General features: G+C 35.5%; 1 long non-coding RNA gene across 1 annotated transcript in view; it reads left to right on the top strand.

Annotated features, from left to right (window-relative positions):
* Window positions 1-10,101, top strand: part of LOC129057595 (uncharacterized) — a 50,803-nt gene extending 40,702 nt beyond the window's left edge. The window contains exons 6-7 of the long non-coding RNA XR_008522234.1: window positions 9,290-9,381; window positions 9,982-10,101. This is a non-coding gene — a long non-coding RNA (uncharacterized LOC129057595). The remainder of the gene's footprint in view (window positions 1-9,289; window positions 9,382-9,981) is intronic.
* Window positions 10,102-14,445: the final 4,344 nt, after the last annotated feature.

The raw sequence follows: 14,445 nt of genomic DNA, 5'->3' as shown, positions 1-14,445 counted from the left end.
TGGAATAATAACAATCTTGTACTTCGTTTTAGCTTAAATAACTCAGTTGGGTCAATACTTCATGTCTGGAACAACAGACTATGTTTAACTCAATTTTAAGGGGAATGAAAAAAGACAGTGAGGGTAATGGAAATATACTACCCTATCGATACAAGGTGAGGAAAGCCAAGAAGGAACAATGGTGGAGAAAACGTCTCTTGAAGGAAATGAAACTAGAATAGAGATGATCGCCTGTCTACTATATGGAAAATAATATAAGCCATCTAGAATGAAGGTCATTTAATGAAGGGAAGCTTCAGCAATGCTTTTACAGTAGACTTCATCAAATCTCAACATCTATTTGTATTTAATTTCTAGGCTGTCCAATCTCATATTGATGATTGTGGCTACCTACAAATTTTCTGATGTTCATGGATGCATGTTAAAATATCAAGCCAAAAATAGGTAAATCAAAGTAGCATAAAAAAAGTAAGAAAATGATAGTTGGATAGAAAACAGTGATTTCTATTTTGGCATTATTTTGGCCATTTGAAAGACTATATTGATATTGCATTCAATTAAATAAAGCATGGGGAAATCACATTTAGAGGTAACATAAATTTGTTTCTCCTCAAGAAGACATAAACTTGTTTTAGGCCAGGGGAAAATGACTTCTATCAATATCCACTCTAGCTCAAACACAATGGACATAAACAACTTTTTCACTTTTTTTTGCTTATTTACTCCACAATACATCATCTGGAAAAAGAAATGTACTCAGGGGCACATTAAGCTTATGAGGAGCCATAAGGAAAGCATCACTGGTAAGAAGGTTGAGTGTGAACTTACAGAAAAATTGACATATCACTAAAAAAATTGTTAATGTCTAAGAACAATACATGTAAGGGCTAAGTGAATCATAAGTTGTGAGCCTGTATCTCTGTCCAACTCAATTATATATTCCAAAAAATAACCACAGAACAATGTGCACAGGGTCATAAGTTTAAGTTATCACGCACACATACACACACACACACACGCTATAGACTAAATACCTGCATATGTATATAAGCAATTATATTTTATCACCATGAAACATATCAGCACGTTAATTCAGATTTTAACTTCTATTTTATCTGTGATAACAAAATAAACAAGGCCAAACAGATGGCATAAATACACATGAACTTTGGGGAAAAGGGGGCACAATTAAACTAAATTATATAATTCTAGTTCTCCATAATAGAAATAGCATCTAGGTGTGCAACATATGAGCAAGAGTCAATTCCGTACCATTATACTTACATTTTCCACATTTTAAACTTTGTGGAGAGAGGCTGGATAGAGAAAGCACTGATGGTTTCAAGGAAGATAACATTTTTATTAATATTGGAATTATACACACACACACACATGCACACACACACACAGGCACACACTCTCATGGAAAGACATTAATTCCATATATGTTTAATCAGAATTACATGTATTTTCTTAATATCCTCTCATGCTAAAATCTCTATGATGGATGACTGGGGTACATTGAATCCATTATGTTGAAGAGACATAATCTTATTTCAATTACATAAATGCAATACTGTATTTATTCTTGTGGGAAGATTGTTCTGATCTCTTTCAAGTCATGGGCTAAGTAAACTTTGGTACCCTAAGATTTTCCAAACCAAGTGAGCGTATAGATCCCTATCTACAGCATGTGCACTTTATTATAAAAATTCTAATTTCAAAAGTCATAAACTTCTGAAGGCATAAACAGTAAGTTCTGAGATATAAAGGCAGGATCACTAAAAGCTTATCATCTGTTTGAAGAAACCAATTAAACAATTATGTCAATAAATACCTCAGCCAAAAATTTGTCTTCTTTTATCATAATCTTTCTTTTTACATATATAAAACCTGGCCATATGCCAGGAGTTGTGCTCAATGCTTTTTAAATGTTATCTTCTTTCATAACAACAGAATTTTAAAATATTTTATCAGTGAGAAAACTGAAGCATAGAATAACTTGCTAAGGCCACCCAATTAGTAAAGGGTAGGGATGGTGTTTGAATCTCAGCTACAGCCTTTTAGAGCTCATTTTCTTACCTATTACAATATATAGCCCCTTACTTTATTAAATTTGAAGAAGTAGGTTTAAGTAACTAACTCATTAATGATGTTTGGTACAAATTAAATTCCATATTCCAAATTAATGATTCATGGGTTGGAAAGGAGATTCTCAAATTCATCCTAATCCTCCATAGACACACCTCCCAGAGTATAATATATCTGGCACATGTCTGGCAATTGTTATATATTTGCTAATCAACAAATGAAAGAATACAGTATGACTACTCAAGTCAACTTAGACGGGGAGATGTCATTATCTAAGGCTCACTGTTTTACAAAATAGTGGCTTTGACTCTGTTTCAAGGTGATAGCACTACTCTTGATGCTGCAATAACTCAATCATTATAAATTCCATAGACACTGGAATCATTACAATTGGTCTTTTCTATGGTATTCATTAGATTGGGAATTGATTAGAGATAATACCTAAGTTTGAATAAAGGCTTATACATTTTAAAGCATGAAGATAACAGACAACATTGACAACAGCAAAAATAGAATGAAAAGGAACATTATATGCTAGAACTAAAAGTAGTCACTATGTGTATTTGTTGATGCCTAAGATCAGTTATAGTAAATGAAGCTTTCTTAATGGGATTCTTATGCTTTTTCAATATACTTTAGTAAACCAAACCCATCAGAATAATCTTCAATTGTGGTTTCATTGTGTCTTTTTTAAAAAATGACCAAAGATTCTTCTTAATTGTAGAAAGCAATTTAATCAGCAAATATTTAAATATGAACTATATATGCAGTGACAGTCTCTGACTAATGAGAGATCAGATTCTACCAACATTTGGATAATTAATTTTAGTGATAAAAGAGGCAAATGCCAATGGAGAAGTAATCTAAAATGCCTGTGCTTTCTTTTTTTTATTTTTCTATTTTTTGAGATGGAGTTTTGCTCTTGTTGCCCAGGCTGGCATGCAATGGCGCGATCTTGGCTCACTGCAACCTCTGCCTCCTGGGCTCAAGTGATTCTCCTGCCTCAGCCTCCTGAGTAGCTGGGATTACAGGCATGCACTACCACACCCGGCTAATTTTTTGCATTTTTAATAGAGACAGGGTTTCTCCGTGTTGGTCAAGCTGGTCTCGAACTCCTGACCTCAGGTGATCCGCCCGCCTCAGCCTCCCAAAGTGCTGGGATTATAGGCATGAGCCACCGCACCCGGCCTGTGCTTTCTGTACCATCTGTGGAAAATTTCTAAGAGGGCTTATCTAAGGGAAAGGCTAATTATTTCAAATGGCTCCTCTGTAAAGTCACAGCTCTGCAACCTCTTGTCAGTTGTGAAACTTTCAGAAAAGAATTGAAAAGATCTCTGGGTGAGCGGGAAAGTGTTGGTTTCCATGGAGAAAATGATTTGGCTCTAGATGACTGCCTGTTCTAGAGAATGATGAGAAACCTCGTTGCTGAGATAGACTAAACCATAACAATTTCATCTCTAATATATCTGATGAAAATTCTAGACAAAATAGCCATTCTTCATGATTTTCCATTTAATATTCTATATGAGACCATTCAGAAATGAAATGAGTACTCGTGGAATTTTCTTTTTCTTTTTGAGATGGAGTCTCGCTATGTTGCCAAGGCTGGAATTCAGTGGTATGACCTGGGCTTGCTGCAACCTCTGCCTCATGAATTCATGCAATTCTCCTTCCTCAGCCTCCCAAGTAGCTGAGATTACAGGCTGTGTCACCACGTCCAGCTAATTTTTGTATCTTTTTAGTAGAGACAGGGTTTCACCATGTTGGCCAGGCTGGTCTCAAACTCCTGAGCTCAAGCGATCTGCCTGACTTGGCCTCCCAGATTGCTGGGATTACAGGCGTGAGTCACCGTGCCCAGCCAGAAATATGTTTTTAAATGAAAATTGTAATTGTTATTTAATAACATTACCTATCTAAATAATACTCAACACCTAGACTCCTGAAAAGTGAATTAGCCCCAGAGATATAAATTTTTGTACATCTAGGTCAAAAGGAAAATAGAATAAAATAAAACACCAGTAAATCAATTTTCTTTCCCTAAATTTTTCTTGTCATTAATCCAACTAATTTGAATATAGCGCTTTTAAAAAAGAACAAAATTAAATTATTGAGTTTTCACCTTGAATGTATTTTAGGTAAACAATATTTGCTAATGCTTTTATTGCCTAATTGCTACCCGATGATTTTGAATCATACAAAGTACAGAAAGTCTGGCAGCAGAGGACAACAGAAATGTGAGAATTTAAGGTATATTTGATTCAGCACCCAGGGAACTACTCACTTTTAAAATAGGGAAAGTCTCTACATTTAAATGTAAAAGAACAAATCTTCCCTCTAAGTATGCTATTCTCTATTTTGAGATTTCCCAAATCTACTTCTTCCTTCCAATGGCTGTTACATCTTTCTCAAATCTCTCAGTCCCAAGTTTTCACTTTGTTTCCATATGTCTTCTACAATATTATTTTTACTATCTTCCTTTATATGGCTTTCTATCTCTGCCCACATCCCCTAACATGGAAACCATGAAAGACTGAGACAATACAGATAAACAAAATAATTTAAAAATCCATTTACCAAAAAAAGGAAAAATTGCATTTAAGTTTATGTGAAGAGATACAAAATTTTAGAAAGAACAGTATGTCTCAGCCTCTTTAATTCATGGGCCCAGGCCGGGCGCGGTGCCTCTCGCCTGTAATCCCAGCACTTTGGGAGGCTGAGGCAGGTGGATTGCTTGAGGTTAGGAGTTCAAGACCAGCCTGACCAACATGGTGAAACCCGTCTTCTACTAAAAATACAAAAACTAGCCAGGCATGGTGGGAGGTGCCTGTAGTCCTAGCTACTCAGGAGGCTGAGAACCACTTGAAGCCAGGAGGTGGAGGCTGCGGTGAGCTGAGGTCGTTCCACTGTACTCCAGCCTAGGTGACAGCAAGACCCCATCTCAAAAAAAATCATGTGCCCTTAAAAATCATAAGACTTTCTTTAGTGTTATTTAAAATTTCAAGGTACATTTTGTGTGGTTTAAACAAAACAAATTATACTGTAAAACAAAGTTTTATATTGAATAGGTTTTTTCTAATTACCTAAACCCTCCTTCAAATTTTTCCTCATTTGATTTGTTATTCATGATGCTTTCCTCTACTAGACAAGCACTTTACCAAATTTTACAAGCAATTGAACAAAGAATTATTTTTCTATATTCAGGTCCCTGCATTGCAGTTTAGAAATCCCCTTGTGAAAATATGGGACAAATATTTGAGATGGAAATCCAAATGTAAATGAAAACATTACATCTGTAGGGGGATTTCTTTAAATTGTGCAAACCGAAGCCATATCTGTAACCAAATAGATTAGTAATCACAAGCCTGTATGAATCCTATTAAATCTATAGGGACAAATAGCAAACAATAATTTATGGGCCAGGAACTTTATTGACTAAGAACTCACTGTAGTTCCTGTGACTCTGCTGCATTGCAGGTGCAAAAGGAATAGGTAAGGGTTAAAATGTGAGGAAAAACTCAACAAAACAATTGTATCAGTCCATTTTCAGGCTACTGATAAAGAAATACCCGAAACTGGGAAGAAAAAGAGGTTTAATTGGACTTACAGTTCCACATGGCTGGGGAGGTCTCAGAATCATGGTGGAGGTGAAAGGCACTTCTTACATGGTGGCAGCAAGAGAAAATGAGGAAGAAGCAAAAGCAGAAACCCCTGATAAACACATCAGATCTCGTGAGACTTATTCACCAACATGAGAATAGCATGGGAAAGACCAGCTCTCATGATTCAATTACCTCTCCCTGGGTCCTTCCCAAAACACATGGGAATTCTGGGAGATATAATTCAAGTTGAGATTTGGGTGGGGACAAAGCCAAGCCATATAAACAATAAACTCAAGCAAGGAAGAGTTTTGCTTGTTTTTTTGGGGGGGTTTTTTTTCCCCTTTCCTTTTTCCTGGTTGTCTGGTTTACATGACAACAAAAGCATCTGAGAAATTCAGCTTGTCTAAGATGCCAACACAAAGTGTCACAGACAGGCTTTCAGCCCTAGGACAGGTCATTACTGCAAATGCTGGACCCAGGGGTACTAGGCTTGGACTAAGTTAATGATTATGCGGCAAAAATATATTCTTTCCATAGGAATGTGGAGGGCTGTAAATGAGGAGGTTGGGGGAGGACATGGACTTAGAAGCTCCAAGTTGATGAAGAATTTCTACATTTCACTGTTTGAAGGATGCTTGATTTTCCTACCAAGCCACTAGACTGGCTGAATCCAAGGGCTCAAATTTTAATGCAAGAAAGAAGGAAATGTCAGTTTTCAACAGAATGGTTGGATTTAAGAATCCCAAGTGAAACAATGGAGGTGGAGAGAATCCAAACTGGTAAACCAAACTCAAGTGAGGGCAACATGAGGTATCAAATTACAGAGCCAAGAAATTCAGGTGTAAGAGCCACTTCAAGTAACAAGGTCCAAGACACAGACTAAAATATGTTAAATGACAAGATCAAACAGATAGGTTCATATAGGTGTAGTAGGTTGAACAATGACCCTGCAAAATGTTTGTGTCCTAATACCCAGAATCTGTCAATATGTTACCTTACATGGCCAATGGGTCTTCAAAGATGTGACTAAATCAAATTTCAAGAGATGGGGAGATTATCCTGGTTTATCTGGATGAGTTCAATGTAACCACTAGGGTCCGTATAAAAAAGAGGAATACACGTCAGAGTCAGAGAAAGTGATGTGACTATGGAAGAAGAGAGACAGAAGGATATATGAAGGCAGAAGCAGGGGTCCCAATGATGCAGGGCCACAGTTGAGGAATATGAGAAGCCTCTAGAAACCGGAAGAGACAAGAAAACAATTTTTTCCCTAGCACTTCCAGAAGCAACATAGCCATATCCAAACTATTTTAAATGTGTGATCTTTACAACAGCAAGATCACAAATTTATGTTGCTTTACCATGCTTAGTTTGTGGTAATTTACTATAGCAAGAATAAGGAACAAATACAATAGGAATGGAATAGCATAAATCAGAAACACAGGCAGGGAAAGGTAACTTAAAAGTTAAAATTCACATACCCTGGTAGTGGGAATGTAAAACACTGCAGCCATTATGAAAAACAATATGAAGATTCCTCAAAAAACTCATAATAAAAGTACCATAAGATCCAGATATTCACTACTGGAGATATAACCAAAGGAAATTAATATTTCAAAAAGGTATCTGCACAACGATGCTTACTGCAGTACTGTTTGAAATAGCCAAGATATGAAATGAATGAAAAGAATGAAATAGCCAAGATATGAATCCACCCGTGGATGAATAAAGAAAATGTATATATACACAATGGAATACTATTCAGCCATTAAAAAGGAACGAAATCCTGTCTTTTGCAGCAACATGGATGGAACTGACATTATGTTAAGTGAAATAAGCCAGGTAGAGAAAGGCAAATATTGTATGTCTTACTCATATGTGGAAGCTAAAAAAATGAATCTAATGGAAATAGAGAGTAGAATTATGGTTAGAAGAGGCTGGAATAGGAAGGCAGTGAGAGGTGAAGAGGAGTTGGTTAATGGGTAAAAATATACAGTTAGATAAAAATAGTAAGTTCTAATATTCAATAGTACTATAGGAAAATTATGGTTAAGAATAATTGTATATTTCAAAACAGCCAGAAAAAAGAATTGTAATATTCTGAACACAAAGAAAATATCAATTTTTGAGGTAACAGATATAACAATTACCCTGATTTGACCATTACACATAGTATACGTGTATCGAAATATCATGTGTGTCCCCAACATATGTATAACTATGCTATATCAATAACATAAAAAAACTAGTAAAAAATAAATCATACATGTACCATAGACATAATAAGAAGATAGTGATATAGGTTACAGGGTTGGTATAGTAGGTCCAAAAAAATAATAGAAAATGGCCTGTCCTTATATTTGTGGCAAGAACTGCCTATATTTTTTCTTTTTTGTGGACAGGATAAGGCTAAATCAGTAGATACATCTGAATGGAGGTAAGGTTTATGAGTAGAGAAGACAGGCAAAATTACACTATAGTTCAATAACACACTGGAGTACTCTGAAGAAGAGTATCAGTGCTCTCCACAATGCCATTTTAAAAAATTCAGGATACATTAAGTCTAAATATTACTGCCTTTTATGTCATCTGCTATGGATATATATCCATCATACACTAATTTATGAGAAAGATGGTTTTGCTTTCCCTTAAGGAACAGAATGACTCATTACCTCGACTCTCTTACTTTTCTTTCCCTACCTTAAATAGCTAATTGTTTTTGGTAAGTTTCCACTAAGATGGAAACTTCATTATTCATTTTATATCTTAATAATTTAGCAGAAACACTTACATAGTTTCACTGCAGGTTGCTGGCATCTATAATTTTCAACAAGGAGTCACTAACCATATGCTAATAACACTCGTATAAATAATTAAATATACCCAGGGCAATGGAACCCTGTTTTTCTACATCTACAGAGAAAAGAAAATGGGATCGTATTATACCTAAATGCTGATTTTTCTATAATCTTGGCATAGCCTATGAAAAGGTTCTAACTCACCCCAGACATAAGCATTTCTGAAGTTCTCTACTTATGGCTAAGGTACTTGTAATGCTCCACTAGACAATAAAAGAGAAAGGACCTAAGCAACAAAAGGCAGAGGGTGAGATCCCCTGAGCAAGATTAATTATGAAAGCCTGTCTGTCTTCTGCCCGTCCAGCTCTCCAAATGAGCTCATTTGGAGATAGGCTTTCTTTCTAACCCCCACTACAGGGTTAGCCATGGATTGAGAAGTACACTCTACATGTGCTACAACTCATGCTTGTCATGCCTATGATGGATATTCCAAATCAATCAGAGTGCAATTTCTTTCAGAATCTATAACAGTTCAATTTCTCACTGAAGTGGAGTGCAGCCTCACAATTTTTATTATGGCAAACTACACAGCTATTACCATTTTCTCATAATGCCCACCCCAGATGTAGCTTATTTTCTTTAGCAGGTGTCTTTCCGCCTTCAAAGCTAAGATGGATCCACAACTTTAGGGAATGGGAAACTACATGTCAGTTGTTCTCAGGTAAAACCTACTTTCGTGTCCGTTGTAAGGTGACTTTGTTTTTCTGTCCATTTCAAAGATAGCTTTTGTGTTTTTTTAAGGGTATGCCATATCACTTTCAATTTCCAGAAGAAATGAAGACCAAAAGTGTTACTCCAAACCTCCAAGAGGGGCTGGCAACTGAAGATCTTAGGTAGTTTTGAATTACATTTTTGGGAGTTTGTCTCTGAATCCTATTGCTAGATATTACTGGAGCTAGTCATCTCCCATTTTTAATCCACTATTGATTAAACACACACACACACACAATTAACTTGTTCTTAAAACCTGCATTTGCCTTCTCCATTAGACCACTTTTGTTGATGTTAGAAGCTCTTCACTTAATATTTTCAGCCTCAAACTATCCTTGATAGTTTATTTTTTAAAAGAACATCCTTAAATTCTCAATGTTTCTATTGTCTAAAAGTACTATGTGCTAAATAAATATTAATTTTTCTATCTTCTTCATTTCTCTATACATTTATAATCCAACAGTAAGGAGGAAATAACATGGATAACATGTTTGTATGACTTGGGCCTGTGGCAGCAATATTCTATCATTCTCTCTAATGCCAATTCCTTAGCAGAATTTCGGTAGCTCTTAGATTTATTTCCAACAGTTCACTTACTGCCAAACTCCTGGCTTGGATTTACCTTTCCCAGAGTGGCCCATATTACCACTGTCTGACACAGATGATCTGCTCATTGGAATATATTGTTGACACTCAGCTAACAGATAATTGCTTTGTGCCAGATGTGCTTCAGAGATGTCAAAACGAAGAGGACAAAAATGAAATGAACAAACAGCAGCACTTTCAGGACTATTAAAAATTATGTATTCATGAACTCAGAGCCCTCTCACCTTTTTGGCAGCCTATCTTGGAGTTTTCTCCAATATTCTGTAGCTGCTCCAATTCATTACAAAGAGTTATGAAAGCACTACTGAAAAGCAAGTAATCATTATTATGATGATTATTTATAATTATTATGTTGTATTTTGCTGTTGTATGTTGTGTTATGCCATTGTATGTTGGATTGCTGTCATAAGAACATACAGTTCAATGCCATATAATTGCATTTTATTATTTTAAGGACAACTGTGTAATGTGTATTGATAGTCACTAACTCCATTTTCGGATTAAATACATTTAACAGGCCAAATGGAATTTTGCACATTTAAGGGGCACTGACATCTATTATTTACAGGAGAAAAGAGATGCCCTAACCTTAGTTTACACAAAACAACTTTATTTGATGCTAATGGTGGCCAAGGAGCAGTTGGCCAGCAAAGGCAGTTCCTGTCATATGCTCTGAAGTTCCAGATTGCCTGGAACTTCAAATTGGAACCATGCCTGTTATGGCAATTTTCAGGAGAAATGAAAAAGGAATCTTAAAGATCAAAACTAATTTTTGGGACCATCTGCCTTAAATTATTTTTGAACTAGTTTTGTCTTATATAAAGAAATCTTTCATGCATAAATACATACATATTCATATATAAATCTATACAGGCAGTTCTTGCTGTGCACATTTTGATAGGCATGTATATCAGTTATCACAGTTATAGTGAAATAACACCAGTCTCTCAACAATATGGTCCAAATTTCACTTACCATCATATATTAACTATTAGTAGTTACAGGAAGTGCAAACATCTCTATTAGCTCTTTAGTCCATCAGACATCATGTGAGTGACAGAAGCACATCATGACCAGGGATTCACTTCTTTCAAAGCCTATCAGCTATTGTTTATTGCACATTTTTATAACTCAGTTTGCTCGCAGACAGCAAAATGTGTAGTTGTGTTGTCTCCTTGTCTCCCAGTGATAAACCCACGTGACATTTTACAAAAATGGGCAAAAGAGGGCATTGGTCAACAAAGATAAAAGTGCAACAAATAAATAAAAAGTAATGCTGAAAGTGAAATCTACATAGAATATAAACCAATTTAGAGAAAAAAAGGCTATCTATAGAAATAATACTGCCATTGTTCTAGATATAGCCAGAGGAAATTAGTGAATGTAGACTTATCTACACAAGTAAGAAACATTGTTGTGATAAGAATGTAGATATCCCAAAGGAAGTAACAGCAACTGAAATCTTTGCAGTAAAAGAACTCTCAGAGATACTTCATCACGTTGAATACACAATGAATAAAATGTTAGAAGCTGATCCCAACTTAGAAAGAAGCAAGGCAATTTACTATTTCATAGAAAAGATGTGTGTTTAGTTTTGTAGTTTTTATAAGAAGGCAAACACTGTTCAAACTATCCTTGATAGTTTATTTTTAAAAAGAATATCCTTATATAACCATAGTACTCTGTCCAAACAAGGAAACTGACATTGGTAAACTGTGACATCCATAGAACTTATTCAGATTTTACCAGTTTTACATGCTCACATCTCCTGTGTGTGTGTGTGTGTGTGTGTGTGTAATTCTATACAATTTTATTACATGCAGATTTGTGTAACCTCCCTCATCAAAAAATTCATTCTGATTATAATTTATTGTACATCTAATTCATGGTTGTCAGTATTTTGGTGTGTAGTATACAGTTTCTGAAAGAAAACTAAAGCACAGAAGATAATATATACCAAAAGCACTAGTGTAACCGAAAATGTCTTTAAACTTATTATAAAGTTTCAAATGTTTCTTCTGTACATATTTTACAGAAAAATACTGTAGTATGTAAGTACAAATAAATGATTAGTTTTATCCTCTTAAAAAACAATAAAAAAGAACATCCTTAAATTCTCAATGTTTCTATTGTCTAAAAGTACTGTGTGCTAAATAAATATTAATTTTTCTATTTTCTTCATTTCTCTATAGATTTATAATCCAACAGTAAGAGAGTTTTTAATGTATTAAGAAAACGTTTTCAAGGGTAACAGGAAATTTGTAATTTTTCTCATTGATTGTTGAGATCATTTGGCATAGGTTTTGTTTTTATAGTCATTTTTATAGTATTGCACTATCTTACTGAAAAGCAAAGACTGCCTCTATTTATCCTATGATAAATGGACTCACTTGGAGATCAGACCATTTGAGTAGGTTTGTATAAAGGCTACAAAATCTTCAGTTGATGGTAAGAGAACAACCTGCAGGGCAGGAGAGCAGAAACCATGTAACCTACCATGAATTAGGAAAGGGAAATTGTGAAAAAGGCTCTGCTCTGGAGACTGGAGAAAGGGATTCTATAAACTTAGTTGGGTAGGGAAGGAGCTAGAATCCCAGTAATGAAACTGTTTGCTTATGGAAGTATGCGGACTGATGGAGAAACAAATGCTTTAATTATCCATCATTCATCACTACATTTGAAATTATCTGAGGAAAAATGGAGGAAATAACATGGATAACATGTTTCTCTCTCTCTCATACACACACACACAATTGTAATGGTTATTGACTTCACAATTCAACTTCATCTTCTATACATTTAATATGTTTTATCCACCTGGATATCTTAATAGAAAACTAATTCTGGATTTGGAACTATAGAGTCAATAAGAAAGGCATTTTTAACATGCTGGGATGAATGAAGTTCTAATAAATTACTATAATCACACCTATGGCAAATGAATTAATATTATCTCTTAATGTTTTGTGTGGCTTCATTTATTCTTCTTCCCTTTACTACATACTAAAAATGAGACAAATTCTACCTTTCTTTTGTGAATTTCATTACACTGAGTGTTTCTGAGAGTTTTAAGAAACTAATTTATGATGTACTCTAAATAATTTTCTGTGTGTATCCAAGGGAGTAATCAATACAACTTCCTTTACAATTGAGAGCTGGGCTCAGTAACTCCAACAGTTCTCTGATTTCCAATTTTATCTCTAAATTCAAGTAAGGTGCAAAATCTTATAACTGGACCTAACATGTAGAATAATAAATGACTTACTAGAGAAGAATGTTTTTTGTGATGGTGATCCTGCTTCTCATAGTTTTCAGGTGAGGAAGACTGTGGGACTCGTTCCCACCTGCCTTTCAGAATCACTTCCCTGGTTTGTTCTCTGAAACCAGCGGAAGGAGGAGATAACTTATGGAGTAAGTCAGTTTATTGCAAAGGCAATGGGGACTGTATGACAGAGCACCTTCTTCTGGAGTTTCAGCACAATAAAAACACTGTAGTTAATATTCATTCCGGTAGGACACATGGAAGCTTTTTTTTTTTTTTTTTTTGGAGACAGTCTCACTCTGTCGCCCAGGCTGGAGCGCAGTGGCACAATCTCAGCTCACTGCAAGCTCTGCCTCCTGGGCTCATGCCATTCTCCTGCCTCAGCCTCCCGAGTAGCTGGGACTACAGGCGACTGCCACCACGCCCAGCTAATTTTTTGTATTTTTAGTAGAGACGGGGTTTCACCATGTTAGCCAAGATGGTCTCAATCTCCTGACCTCGTGATCCACCTGCCTCGGCCTCCCAAAGTGCTGGGATTACAGGCATGAGCCACCGCGCCCGGCAACACATGCTAGCATTCTTTATGTTCATTCCTTTAATACTGGGTTGTGGGAGATATTTTTTCTGACTTGATCTGTACAGATCTTTTTCTGTACAGATATTTTTCAGATATTTTTCTGACTTGAGCTGAGTCTCAGCTACTTCAATGGTGAAACATATGCTTGTATTTTACCACTAAGTTCAAACATTCTGATTCTGAATTTCATTCATGTATATACATAAATGTGTGGTTTGTGTATACATATAAATATACACATATATATAACTTAGTTTTTTTGCTCAGTATCTTTTAGATACTGTTCCATATCAGTTTATAGATGGTTCAGTTTTTATAGCTGCCTATTACTTTATTGTGTCTATGTACTATAGTTTATGCAACAAATCTTCCAGTTTGAACATTTAGGAAGTAGTTATATTATGTAATTACAAATAGTACTGCAGAAAAATATTATTTCCCCATTCAATATGCAATAATAAACTTCAAGTCCAAATGGGTTTGAGATTTAAATGAAAAAATGAAACTGTTCAGATATTACAGTAAAACAGGACTGACATGGATAAAGACAAGAGAGATTCTTTTTGACTGTTTATGACTCTGTGACCACATACTCTAGGGGGCATTTAGGCCTTGATGATTGATTTAATCATGGTGAGATCATCAATGAATTAGATATTAGATGTCTTTCTGTTTCTGCACACATTTTGTATAATTTGCCAGTTTAAGCAAAGCTAGTTACCTGCACTTCTATGTTGCCAC

Source organism: Pongo abelii, chromosome 12 (assembly GCF_028885655.2).
Source record: "Pongo abelii isolate AG06213 chromosome 12, NHGRI_mPonAbe1-v2.0_pri, whole genome shotgun sequence".
NCBI classification, from domain to species: domain Eukaryota; kingdom Metazoa; phylum Chordata; class Mammalia; order Primates; family Hominidae; genus Pongo; species Pongo abelii.
Note: the sequence above shows the minus strand (reverse complement) of the source record. Positions and strands in the feature narration are given on the sequence as shown.